Source organism: Canis lupus, chromosome 9 (genome assembly GCF_003254725.2).
Source record: "Canis lupus dingo isolate Sandy chromosome 9, ASM325472v2, whole genome shotgun sequence".
NCBI lineage: Eukaryota > Metazoa > Chordata > Mammalia > Carnivora > Canidae > Canis > Canis lupus.
In genome coordinates, this window is record NC_064251.1 from 27,915,161 (window position 1) to 27,928,738 (window position 13,578).

General features: G+C 44.1%; 1 long non-coding RNA gene across 5 annotated transcripts in view; it reads left to right on the forward strand.

Moving 5' to 3' along the window:
* Positions 1–13,578, forward strand: part of LOC112655006 (uncharacterized) — a 30,881-nt gene that overhangs the window by 10,226 nt on the left and 7,077 nt on the right. For all 5 annotated transcript variants that reach the window (XR_003133499.3, XR_007412903.1, XR_007412904.1 and 2 more), the window contains exon 2: positions 4,786–4,851. This is a non-coding gene — a long non-coding RNA (uncharacterized LOC112655006). The remainder of the gene's footprint in view (positions 1–4,785; positions 4,852–13,578) is intronic.

The window sequence follows — 13,578 nt, forward strand, 5'->3', positions numbered from 1 at the left end:
TGAAGGACAAAGGGAATAAAGCACCAAAGGAGAGAGAACCAATCCAAGGTTGCATCATTGAGCCAGCCACTGTGAAGTACAATTGTTTGATCCCACCATGGGCTAGTCCTTCAAGAAGCAACATAAACTGTGTCCCAGGGCAATCCACTGGAGAAAGGAAAGGGCCAAGAATTAATTCAATAATTCCCATTTTCCACTGGTCATAGGATGCATATCACAGGCTGTTAACTCTCCCACATTTCTGGGTTTGGAATATTGGAAGACAAACAGGATCCTGCACCTCCGTGTCAACTGGGAAGTCTTGAGGCAAGAGGCCATTGACAAGGTGTGAGCTGAGAAGCTGTCAAATTGTGCTGTCAAATTATGAAGTTAGAGCCTGTGCAGCAGCTGGAGGGAGAGAAGGTGAGGCCAAGAGAACCTAAGTAGTGCCTAAGAGGCACCTCAGATACTCCTGAGTTAATAATAAGGCCCTTTTTGGCTAAAGCCAGCTGGGTTAGGTTTCTACATAAGCAACCTTGTGTTTACAAATTCCATCTCCCCACTCCCTAGACTGCTGTAACACTCACTGCCTGGGCCATTCATTTGGCATGAAAGTGTGCGCTGTCTTTTTGTTACTTAACGATCTTGCACGTCCTATCCAAGAGAGCTGTGTGGCCGTGAGGGCAAGGCAGTAGCCCTGTGCCTGTGCCATTCACAGAATGCTTAATAACTATTTGGCTGAACTGACTTTTTCAGATTCATAAAATTCAGCATTCTGCTATTTGGCCGCTCTCATCCCAATGGGCTTGTCCCAGTGTATGCTGGCTTTTTTAACTTGTTAAAAATTTGTCGTTTGGGCAGTACTTACACAATGAATCACCACATGATTTCACATGCCCAGTGGCATTTGGATTCTAAAGTTAAATCACTGTTCTTCTATTCTCACTCTGGTTAATATGAAAAAATATTAAGGTGCAGAATAGCTCTAGAAGATTCGATATTGACCAAAACTGGAATTCTGGAAGCTAAGAGTGAGTAGAGAAAACAACCAGAAGGAAATAATGAAGTCATAGAATAATAAGCATGATTTGGTAGATACCTGTATTCTTGCAGGACTTGCCAATGATAGATATTCTTTTCAAACATCCATGGAAAAGTTTAAAATTGGCTGCATAATAGAGCACAAAGAAAATGTCCATAAATTCCCCAGAGTAGAAACCTTCTGACCTAAAAGTTCCAAAGAACATTAACACTAGAAAGTAATGACAAATGTAAAAAAAAAACAAAAAACAAAAAAAAAACCCCAAATCCATTCACTTTCGATTTTAAAGATTTTTATTTATTTATTCATGAGAGACACAGAGAGAGAGAGAGCCAGAGACACAGGCAGAGGGAGAGGCAGGCTCCCCGTGTGGAGCCCGATGCAGGATTCTATCCCAGGACCCTGGGATCACAACCTGAGGGGAAGGCAGACTCTCAACCACTGAGCCACCCTGGTGCCCCTATTCACTTGCAATTTTAAAGCAGTTTTTGCAATAGCTTTTGCATTAAAGAGGAAATCAGAACCGAAATTTCTGTAATTTGTAGTTAAGTAGGAAATCAAATTTGAAACATGGATCACTTTAGAATAATGACAGCATAGACACTACCTACCAAGTTCTATATGACGCACAGAGAGTGATAATTGGAGGGAAATTTATTACCTTAAGCACACTTATAGAATATAAGAAAAGCTGAAACTAAGTTATCTAAGCATACAGTTCAGGATGCTAGAAAAAGAGAAACAAAAAATAGACCTAAATCAAGCAGAAGGTAAGAATTAACAAGGATAAAATGGATGAAATAACAAATATCAGGTGTCTAAAATAAAAAGCTGATAATTGATAGATAAAATTTTTAAGTCTGATTAAGGGAAAAGGGCTCAAACTGACAATTTTTAGAAACAGGAGGAGAACATGATTATAGAAACAGAGGTTATTAAAGAATTTAGAAGGGCATCTGAGTGGCTCAGCAGTTAAGAGTCTGCTTTCAGCTCAGGCCATGATCCTGGGGTCCTGGGATCAAGCCCTGCATTGGGCTTCCTGCTCCAAGGGAAACCTGCTTCTCCCTCTCCTGCTCCCTACCCCCGCCCCCCCCGCTGTTTGTGCTCTCTCTTAAATAAATACATAATAAAATATTTTTAAAAAAGAACTTAGAGAATACTATGCCCAACTGCATTAAATCTAGATGAAAATTACAATTCTCAGGGAAAACATAAATTATCTCAATTGACTCAAGAAATAGTATCAAACCCAAATAGATCACCAACAATGGAAAAAATAGTTTGAAATCTACCCACAGTGGGGCACCAGGCTGGTTTAGTTGGTGGAGCATGTGACTCTGGATCTCAGGGTCCTGATTTCAAGCCCCAGGCTGGGCATAAAGCTGACTTTTAAAAGAAAAAAAAAGTAAAATCTACCCATGGGAAAGAAATGAGGCCAGTGTGGTTTTACAAATAAGATCTTATAAATTCATTCTATGAGGCTGGCATAATGCTGATACCAAAGTGGACAAGCATAAACAACCAAGAAGGAAACCAAAAGCTAAACTTGCTTATAAACACAGATTTTTAAAATTCTAAATGAAATATTAGCCAATTGGATCAGTGTATTAAAGTAATGCAAAGATGGTTCAAAACTAAGATAACTTAATGAAATTCACTACATTCATATACCAAAGAGAGAAAACTTCTGATAATTTCAATTGGTACCAAAAAAACCCACCCAAAACCAAGACCAAAAAACCTCCACATACTTCTAGTAGAATACAATACCCTTTTGTGACTGGGGAAAAATAAAACCTTCTCATAAGTGAAGCAGGAAAGAAAACATCTTTGCGGCACCTGGCTGGCTCAGTGGGTAGAGCACGTGGCTCTTGATCTCGGGATCATGAGTTTGAGCCCCACATTGGGTGCAGAGTTTACCTAAATAAACTTAAAAAAAAATCCTGAACTTGATAAAATCTCCATTAGAAACCTAAGAAACCTACAGCTAAAAAAAAAAAAAAAAGAAAAAAAAAAGAAACCTACAGCTACAGCAAATGCTAAACAGCAAAGTATTAGAAGCATTTTCTTTAAAGTCAGGATTGAGACAAACTGAGTTGATACCATTGTTATTAGTACATGAACCTAGAGTACCTAGTCACTGCAGTAAGATGAAAAACAAGAGTTATACATCAACATGAAAAGAGACAAATGGCATTAGTTCTAGATGATATGATAATATATGCAGAACTTCCAGGCTCAACCCCTTAAAAAATGATTATGGCTTAAAAAAGAATCTAACAAGGTGGTAAATTATAAAGGAAACATATGCACACACACAAGCCAGTAGCTTTCCTATATATCAGCAATAATAAATTAGGAAATATGATAGAAAAAAAAGATACAACTCATGTTAATAATAAAAACTAAAAAGGAACTTAGGAACAAATTATCAAAAAATGTACAGGACTTATGGAAAAAAAAACTATGGACTTTCTTAAAGGATGCACAAATGTTGAATGTATGGAGAAACAATTTATCTTCTTAAAATGATGAAAAAACTCAGTATTAAAAAGATATTAATTCTCCTCCAAATTAGTTCCTATTGACATTCCAGCAGGACTTTTTATGGATATGCTGATTCTGAAATTCATCTGGAAGAGTAAACATACAAGAATAGCCAAGAACATTTTGAAATAGAAGAATAATGACAGGAGCACCTCCTGTTATATGTCAAGACATACAACAAAGATACCAAAGATTATAATAGTAAAAAATGAGGTATTGATGTAGGAAAAACCAAGTAGGTGAGGAAACAGAACAGAGTCCTGAAGCATATCCTGTATAAATAGGAACTTAGTTTATGATAATGATGGCAATCACAATTTATGGGGCAAAATGGTGTCGGAACAGATGGCTATCAATTTTAGGAAGAAATTCAAGGTGGTTTAAAAATCAAAACATTTTTAAAGCCTATAAACAATTAAAGATAAATGTAGAAACATATTTTTGAAATCTTGAGCTTGGGCAGGCTTTTCTATGGAAGGCCCAGATCCCAAAGGCCATAAGGAAAAGATTAACAGACTGACTATAGATAAATGATTTATCTCTTAATAAGCAGATTAACAGGTAAATATTTAAATCTTTGGTATACCTAAGGAAATCATAAACAATATTAACACACAAAAGGCCAAGTGAGAGAAACCATTTGTGACTTAAGCAAAGAGCAAAAGATTAATACCATAATATATAAATAACTTCTACAAAACATCTGAAAGATATAAATTCAATGAAAATTGCCCAACATTAAAATGGAGTTAATTCATTGAAGAAAAAAACAATTTATTAATAAATATATAAAATGATGATCTCACAAAACAAAAATGACAACAATAAGGTATTTCATTTTATCCACTGGTTTGATGAAACTTACCAAAAATTGCTAAATGTTAGCATTGACAAAAGAGTGGGGAAAGAGGTCTCTAACAGGAATCTGAATTGACTAAGTACAAGGGTGGGAGTGGACATTGGTGCCATTTTGTAGTAAGAACAAAAATGCCCATATGTTTGCAGAAAGACACATCTTTAAAGATACTTCACAGATAATTACAGTATAGAATCGTGAAGGAGATGGAAATAAATGTCCATCCCCAAAGGCTAGTTGAATAATTTCCATCCATCTTGAACTTGGAAGCTGTTGGTGAGGTAGATCCATCCTGATGCAGGAAGATAATATATGTACCAGGCATTATACTCTGTGCTTCATGTTTTCTTAACCCTTCCAGAAACTCAATGAGGAAGATACTGTAACTTGTGCTCTCTGACAGATGAGGAAACCGAGGGACAGTGGGGTGAGTCATTCATCTAAGATGACACAGCTGGTTGGCAGAGCTGGGATTTGAACCCCAGTGATCTGGCTCCATAGCTGTGGCTTGGTCATGACCCTAAGTCATGCTTCCATATGACTATGGGGAGAAAATTAAGCCACAGAAAAATACTGAACAATCTCATCTTTATTAAAAGTGGAAACATGTTTCAGTGCATAGGAAAAAACGGTGACATTCGATGAGAGAGAGCTTTACGGGTGGGTGAACTGGCACTTCACTTTGGTGCCACTCTTTATATGTTGCTGGAATTTCTCACAGCAAGCAAATGTTGCAATTAAAAGTAACATCATGGGGATCCCTGGGTGGCTCAGCGGTTTAGTGCCTGCCTTTGGCCCAGGATGCGATCCTGGAGCCTTGGGATTGAGTCCCACGTCGGGCTCCCGGCAAGGAGCCTGCCTCTCCCTCTGCCTGTATCTCTGCCAATCTCTCCTATGTCTATCATAAATAAATAAAATATTAAAAATAAATAAATAAATAAATAAATAAATAAATAAATAAATAAATAAATGTAACATCATGAGAGACTCCTAACTCTGGGAAACGAACAAAGGGTTGCAGAAGGGGAGGTGGGAAGGGGTTTGGGGTAAATGGGTGATGAGCACTGAGGAGGGCATTTGGTGGGATGAGCACTGGGTATTATACCATATGTTGGCAAATAGAACTTCAATAAAAACAACAAAAAAAAATTTTAAAAATAAAAGTAACATCATATTTAAAAGACTAAAAATAATACCTTATTAAATATATTTTAATATTGGGATACCTGGGTGGCTCAGCAGTTGAGCATCTGCCTTTGGCTCAGGGCCTGATCCCAGATTCCCAGGATCGAGTCCCACAAGGGGCTCCTTGCGTGGATCCTGCTTCTCCTCTCTCTGCCTGTGTTTCTGCCTCTCTGTGGGTGTGTCTCTCATAAATAAATAAAATCTAAAAAATATATATATTTTTAAAATATTTATCATATAATTATATTGAGTGTATGTGGTCAAAATATCTTTACATCTGGGGCTTCGTTTTTTTTTTTAAGCTCATGAGAGACACAGAGAGAGAGGCAGAGACATAGGCAGAGGGAGAAGAAGCAGGCTCCATGCAAGGAGCCCCTTGTGGGACTCGATCCCGGGAATCCAGGATCACGCCCTGGGCCAAAGGCAGGCGCTCAACTGCTGAGCCACCCAGGGATCCCTGGGGCTTACTTCTTTATGTAGTGTTTTTTTCCAGAAGCTTCCTTTAGTTCAAACTATTATTTTGCAAAAATGAGAACAGAATACTCATGCCCCACCTATCTGCCTACATTCCGAAAGCATTAATTAATCACTTTGGAGGGAATCTGATTTTGTGCATTTGGAAGTACCTGTTTGTTACAAGAATTCTGTAAATAGTCTGGCTGAAATGGCTTGAATTTAACGCCTGACATGCTCCTAATAGAGAGATTTGCCCTTTTGTTCCCTGGTATCTGGATTTCCCTTCTACAAGCTCTTAGTAAGATGCTATGCTTGGGGGGCACCTGGCTGGCACAGTCAGTTAAGCATCTCCCTTTGGCTCAGGTCATGATCCCAGGGTCCTGGGATTGAGCCCTGAGTCAGGCTCCCTGCTCAGCAGACAGCCTGCTTCTCCCTCTCCCTCTGTCCTTCCCCCTGCTTATGCTTTCTCGCTCTCTCTCAAATAAGTAAATAAAATCTTTACAAACACACACAAAAGATGCTATGCTAGATGCAGAGGCTCTGAGACTGAGTAAGCCCCAGGCTAGTGAGAGCATAGACCCTTCCCAAGGCTGAAACCAGGGAGCCACCTTGGACTTTGTCCCTGTTGCCAACCTGCCACTGAGCCCATCAGTGTGGCCCCCTACCTGCTGATCTGATCCACCCACCACTGTCCAGGACACAAGCACCTCTTTCCTTGCCTTTTCCAGTAGCCTCCTGCAGCCTCTCCTGCCTTCACCTCTGCCCCCATCACTCACCACCTCACATGTTCCCATCCCTCCATTGCCACCAGGCTAAACCCATCAGTGTCTCCCATTTCTCCCAGGAGGAGAACCAGAATCCTCACTGTGTCCACCAGGCCCACAGCCCAAGATCCACACAACCTTCCTCCCACTCCTTTTACTTCCTCTACCAGGTTCCCTCTCACCTTGGGGCCTCTCACTCCACCCTCCTGGCCTTATTAACCTCCACTTAGCATTCAGCTGTTACTTCACTTCTTCACGGGAGGCTGTCCCAAGCCCCCACCATCAGAGCTCTTTACCCCCCTAACTCCAGAGCCGTCCCTGAGAGGGCCTGTCAGGTCCCTAAGGGTAGGAACCATGTCTCTTTGTGGTATCCTTAGAACGAAGCAGAGAGAGCCTGGCCCACACGGGTGTTCACTGAGCACTTGCTGTAAAAGGAGTGAGGGAGGGATCCACAGAGAGGTGAGGGAGGTGAGGGAGGCCCTGAAGGGTTCTGTGGCAGGGAGTGAGAAATGACATTTCCGACTCGGGCCCTGCTGAAGCAGGGTGTAGAGCCCTGTGGTTGGCAGGTCGGAGCAGGCAGGCAGAGCTAAGGCTGCAGCTGTGGGTGAGCCCTGCCTGGCCCAGAGCTCCCCATACCAAAAATAGGACTTGAACTCTATGCTGTAGGTAATGGGAGAATTTGGGAGGTTGTTGGGGAATCCCTCCCCACTCCCTTTCCTTTTCCATCCCCTCGTCCCTGCTTCCCCTCCTTCTGCAGACCCCGGAACAAGGAACAAAGTCTCTGAGTGCCAGAGAGCATGCTCTTCGTTGGAAAGGAAGTGGCAAGGGACTCAGAACAGACGTTGCTCAATGGGCCCCTTTGCCTGGCCCTGTTCCTAGATGTATAAAGCAGAGCTAGAGTAGTAGCGAGAGAGATGTCCTCCAGAGAGGGGCCGGGGAGCCCCCAAAGCATCAGAGCCCTGTGCCCCAAGGGCGCAGGCGAGAGGGAGGAGTTGGGTCAGGCTGAGGCCCTAGACAACTAGACAGAGCCACTGACTAGTATCTGGGGGAGTGTCCCTGAGGCTCTGCTGCCTTCCATGACTTCTGCCTGTTGGCTTTGCCTCAGGACAGCTGAGGGGTCGACTCCAGGGCTCCAGCTCTGGGGCATGAAGAGGCTTCTGCTGCCCGAGGCCCGGCAAAGTCACCTCTCTCTGAATAATGTTGATGAGTAAGGGGGCTCAAGGTGGCACCTCGGCCTGAGGACTTGCATCCTCACCTTGAAGTTCCCAGGGGAGGGCACTGACTCCTGCCAGGGGCAGGGTTAGGGGAGGCAGGAGCCCATAGGACCCGGCCTGCAGCCACTTCCCTGGGCTCAGACTTCTGCTCTCCTGGCCTCTCTGCAGACATTTCAAGCCTTTCAAAATCTCAAAAGTAGGGCACCTGGGTGGCTCAGTGGTTGAGTGTCTGCCTTCAGCTCAGGTTATGATCCCGGGGTCCTGGGATCGAGTCCCACATCGGGCTCCCCACAGGGAGCCTGCTTCTCCCTCTGCCTGTGTCTCTGCCTCTGTCTGTGTCTCTCATGAATAAATAAATAAAAATATATTTTTTAAAAAACCTCAAAACCTCAGAACCTATCGGCTTCTATGTTTCCCACCTTATTCTTTGGGCTTGAATTTATTCTTCAGTTCAACAGCATTCACTGAGTGTCTGCTCTGTGCAAAGCCCCATATGAGGCTCTTAGTGATAAAGATGAACAATTTATTATCCCTGCTTCCAAGAGGCTTACAGTCTAGCGAGGGAAACCACATTCAGAACAATCTAAAACTCCAGTTTAATCAACCTGACTTTTTACTATTTTATGTAACTGACATATATAGGGCATGACCTATATGCTTGCCCCCACTTTCTGTCATCTTTGGAATCCTTGTTTATTTTTTTTTCTCCAGCACTCTTTGGGGTTTGGGATTGTTTTGTTTGGCTACAGAAATGGTTAGACTTGCTTCAGCATCTCCTCACAATTTTCTCTGCATTATCAACCAGCTGTCACCTTGGAATTAGACCTGCCCCATCCCCTGGGTAGGTAGACCTTTCTGAAGTGAACTTGAAGCTGTCAGAGGATGCAGCTTCTAAAGAGGAGGCAGGAGACTCCCAGGCCATAAATATATCCTTGATAAGGGCCTGCAGTCCCACTGTTAAAAGGTTATTCCTTTGAAGGTGTATGAGCTCCTGGGGGAAATAATAGCTTAAATAAATCCTGATTATTTACCAACTCTAGTGGGGATTCATTTATAGCCAGGGGTGGGGGTGGGGGAGCACCATCTTTCCTGGGAGCACCATCTTTCCTGGTCTAGTTGATTTCTCTAGATTTTGAGGTTGTTTCAGTTAGCTATTGCTACGTAACAAACCACACTGATTTGTTGTTCTTACAACGCTGTGGGTTGGCTTATGAGGGCAGTTCTGTTAGTCTCCCTTGCCATCATCACCCATGTGGCTAAGGTCATCTGATGGGGGTTGGGGGCCCAACACGGCCTCATTCGCATGTCTGGAGGTTGGTGCAGCTTGCCAGTTCTCCCAGTGGTCTCTCATTCTCCAGTGGACTCAGGGGACTTCATCAGGGCATGGCAATCTCAAGGTTATGAGAGGGTAATGGTAGACACTGGAAGACCTCTTTAGACCTAAGCTCCAGACTTTGCATGTCATTTCTGCCATATTCTGCTGGCCAGAAATGTCACTAGGCCAGTCCTGATTGAAGGAGGTGGCAAAGTAGACTTGACTGCTCAGTGAGGGGAACAGCAACATCACATAGCAGAGGGGTGCAGACACAAGGAGACGCCATTCATTGGGGCCATTGCTCTAGAACTCTACCATAGACATCTAAAAGAAGTAACATCTTAAGTGTTTGCTTCAGGACAGCAGGATAGATAGAGGAGGTGTAAGTCCCTACTTTCTGTCAACATCTATTTCCATGATTTTGCCCGGGGTTGTTATCCTTTGCCAGCAGGGAGAGAGCCTACAGATCCAGTTCCCTTGACTCCGCAGAGCCCATCAAACTGCATAGCAAGCGCCATTTGGCTGATTCCCCTTGAGTTTTCCAAGCACGTTCCTCACCAGGCCCCATGACGTGCCGGTAAACTAGTAGATTGGGGTGGGGTGTGGGGTCCTGATTTGCAGCATTTGCCAGTTGCTATGGTGTAAATACTCCCTACTGCTGCCAATTGCAAGCTACCGAAGTGACATCACTGAATGAGGAGTTTGGAATAGATATGAGTAATTGATTTTTGGCCCTGTACAAGCCAGCTCCCCACCTTTTCCTTATCTCTGGAATTTTCTAGAAAAAAGTGAATACAGATTTAAAAAGAAAAAAACAAAAAAAGCAAAACCTTTCTTGGTGCCATAAGAATAAAATGTGTTAAGAAGACAGATTCTTGTTTCAGAAGATGGGGAACTCCACAGCCATGAGACAAGCCGTGGCAACCCCGGAATCTAGGCAGGGCCTAAACATACCCAGTGATATCTTTGTGTAGGCAGAGACCATTTCTGAAAGGGTGCTCACCTAACAAACACTGGTTATTTCTGGAAGTGATGGTGGGTGGGGTGAGCGACCTGCCTTTATATATTTCTGCCCTAACTTCGCTTTCTTACAGCAAACACGTATTCGATTTACAATTACATGATTAAAACTAAAGAAACAAGATATAGACTTATTGAACATTGCAGACTGTATGAGTCAGATAAGTCAGGGAACTTGCCCTGGTCAAGGGCACACCCCAGACTAGGACCCAGGGCTCCTGACTTCTGAATGCTTCCCCACAACCTTCAGGCTGCCCCCAATCTGTACAGCTACAGATTGGGAAGAAATCGATCACTCTCCCAGCGAAAGCTCATGGAAGTTTGGAGAGCCTTACCTTGGGAGACTGGGCAGAGACCAAAAAGAGTCCTCTCAGGAGTAGCTTTCAGGCGTGGCAGGCCACTGCAAGGAAGTGCAGAACCCTTTAGGGACATACCCCCTGCCCCCCACAGAAAGTCTGACCCACCATTGCTGTCAGTGAGCAGTGAAGAAGAGCAAGTAATGGAAATCTCTGTATCGTTGGCCGGAAGGGTCCTCCCATCCAACTTACTTTTAGACTCTCCTCTTGGGAAATTTCCCCAGTTCTAAATCACTTAATTGAATTTGTTGTTGTTGTTGTTGTTTTGGGTTGAGAGGTTAGTGTTTCTTTGATTTATTTTCTCCTTTCTTGTATCCTTTTGCTGAAACAACCTTCAGGTTTCAACAAAGTAAGTACAAGGCCAGCCCAAATTCAGTATGAAAACAAGCGTCAATACATGAGTGAAAACCCAGAAAAGGCACCCTTATCTTGCAATGGGAGGCATTTGTTTTTAAGGAAAGGTCTTGCTTGTGTTTAGGAAGAGTGTGGGAGGGGGTCAGGGAGAATGAGCACCAGCAGACCAAGACAGAAAAAACCCTCTCTGGAAACAAAAGGAGGTGGTTGCATGGTTGTGACGCTGACTCGCCCTTGGCTCAGAGCTGTGTTCAAGGCTGAATGGGGTATGTTTGGAGCCTCAGTGGGGAGATTGCTTTTCCAGGCTGGGCCGACCCATAGGGGCCAAACCACCCAAGCACTAGGAGGTGAAACCAGTTCAGCCCAGCCTTCAGGCTTGTTTGGAAATATTCTGTATTTTCTATTTCACTTCCCATCCCATGGCCCTGTGTCCTCCTCCTCATGAGGCTGAAGGCTCCTTGAAGGCAACGTCCTTATCTGTTTTGTCTTAGCATCATTCTTGGCAAGTGATCAGTAAATGTGTATTGAATGAAGGAATCAAATTCAAAGCAACAGTATTTCAATGGCTTTTACTAGTTGGTTTTTGGGGAGGAAGGGTGGACAGGGGGAATTGGGAATGTGTAAGAAATAAAAGATTAAATAAAAGATGATCAGAGTAGGTCCCCACCTCAAAGAGCTTGCAGATAAATCCAAGAGACACGCTTTGACACGGATGAAGGTTCATTATCCTTTTAGCTTCTTGCCCTCCGGCCTCTTGCTTTCTATAGGTTGTGACCAAATTTGAGACTCTGTCTTCTCCTTCTGTCCCTCACCCCCATGGGGAAAGCAGGAGCACGTGAGTGTAAGAAGTGCTAAGTCCATACTGCAGTGGCTGTGAGGGTTGATCTCAGCTCTGACATTCTGTGTAGATGCTCAACAGTCGAGGACTAGGGTGGAGACTGAGGTCCAGGGGTGGGGATGGGACAGGGCAGGAGCAGGAGGGGCAGAAGGCAGGTTCCAGCCAAGGCTCTTAAAAAGTGCCAAAGGTCAAATGGGAGCAAGCAAGTTTAGCTGTCACATCCAAGAGCAAGTGGAGGGGGCCATGGACTGGAGTGAGGTCCGGTGGGGCCAGAAGCCAGTGGCTCTGAGTGTCTACATAGGACTGTAGAGGTGCCAGCTGTGAGCACGAAAGCTCAGAGTCAGGACAGACATCTTGTGCATGGCCATGGAGCTTTTCCTGTGGTTCTCCCAACCGAGCCCTCACAAGCCCAGGCCCCAGGAAGGGGAGCCCCAGGCATGAATGAGTCCTCTGCTCTGCCCATTAGCCATGAGGCAGACAGACAAGGCTTCCCTCTATCAGCTGCACACTGATCAAAAGATAGTGCAAGCTAGCCTTTAGTAAAGTTAGTTTTCATTTCTAACTTAAATGTCTATTCTGAGGTTATCTCCATCTTAGTTTTGGTGACAAGATGGCTCTTCTTTTATGAAATCATGATGATGGTAGGTGATCCATTATATTTTGGCTTCAATGGGCTCATTTGGCTAAATTAAAAAGTGGGCAATACCGGTCCCCAGATTTACAGAAGGAAATAGTAAGGCATCAAACCCCAGTCTGGTTATTTCTGCTCTATGTCTGGTCGCTCGGCTGCAGATCCTGGCTGCCAAAATAACACCATCATCACCAGCAACACTACACAGCATACTCTTTGAACCAAGCACTATCTTAAGCATTTGCATATGCCAATTACCTCCTCCCCTTGGTTTGGCTCTCTGGCCCCCCTGTATCTACCTAATATCTGAACTTGGCCTCTCCCAATGTCAACTGAAGCCTGGTTCTGGTGGCTTCCTTAATACAGGCCTCATAATCTCTTCCCTAACTCCCGGCCACCTGGAAAGTAGAGATCCACCTCAAAATTCCTATCTAATGGCTGTGTCTCCCCTCCTTGCTTCCAAATCCTCACCAGACTCTTATACTGACTGCCTGGTTGGGCCTCCTACCAGACACTGGCAAGCCCTCTGATCCCGAGCATGGGTCCTAGAAGGAAAGCAACCAGTTGCCTAGCTGTGAGTCCCCAGGATAACCACCAGTCCAGTTCCAGTTAGACCCTTCCCCACTTACCTGCCTTTGAGTTTTCTGGGGCCACATTCCACCCTCCTAGCAGCCTGACTTTACCATTTGCTTCCTGCTGGAATCTTCCCCAGACTCCCCACCGCTGTGTGAATCTTCTCGTTTCTAGGTCTAGCCCTTATCCAGCCTCCTCTAAGCAAAGCAAACCTTGAGTCAAATTCTATACTCTTGCCCCAGGCCTGGAGCTGTTGCTCGAACAGTACCAGAGAGCATGCCACATACACCTCACCACATTGTGGTGTATTACTTACTGTACACCGGATCTCCATTTTACGGAGAAGCAAACCAAAGCCTAAAGAGGTGAAGTCACTCGTCCAAGGTCACACAGCTAGGAAGTGGCAGACATGGGCTCTAATGCCAGGTTCTAGAGGCCTGGTGCTTAG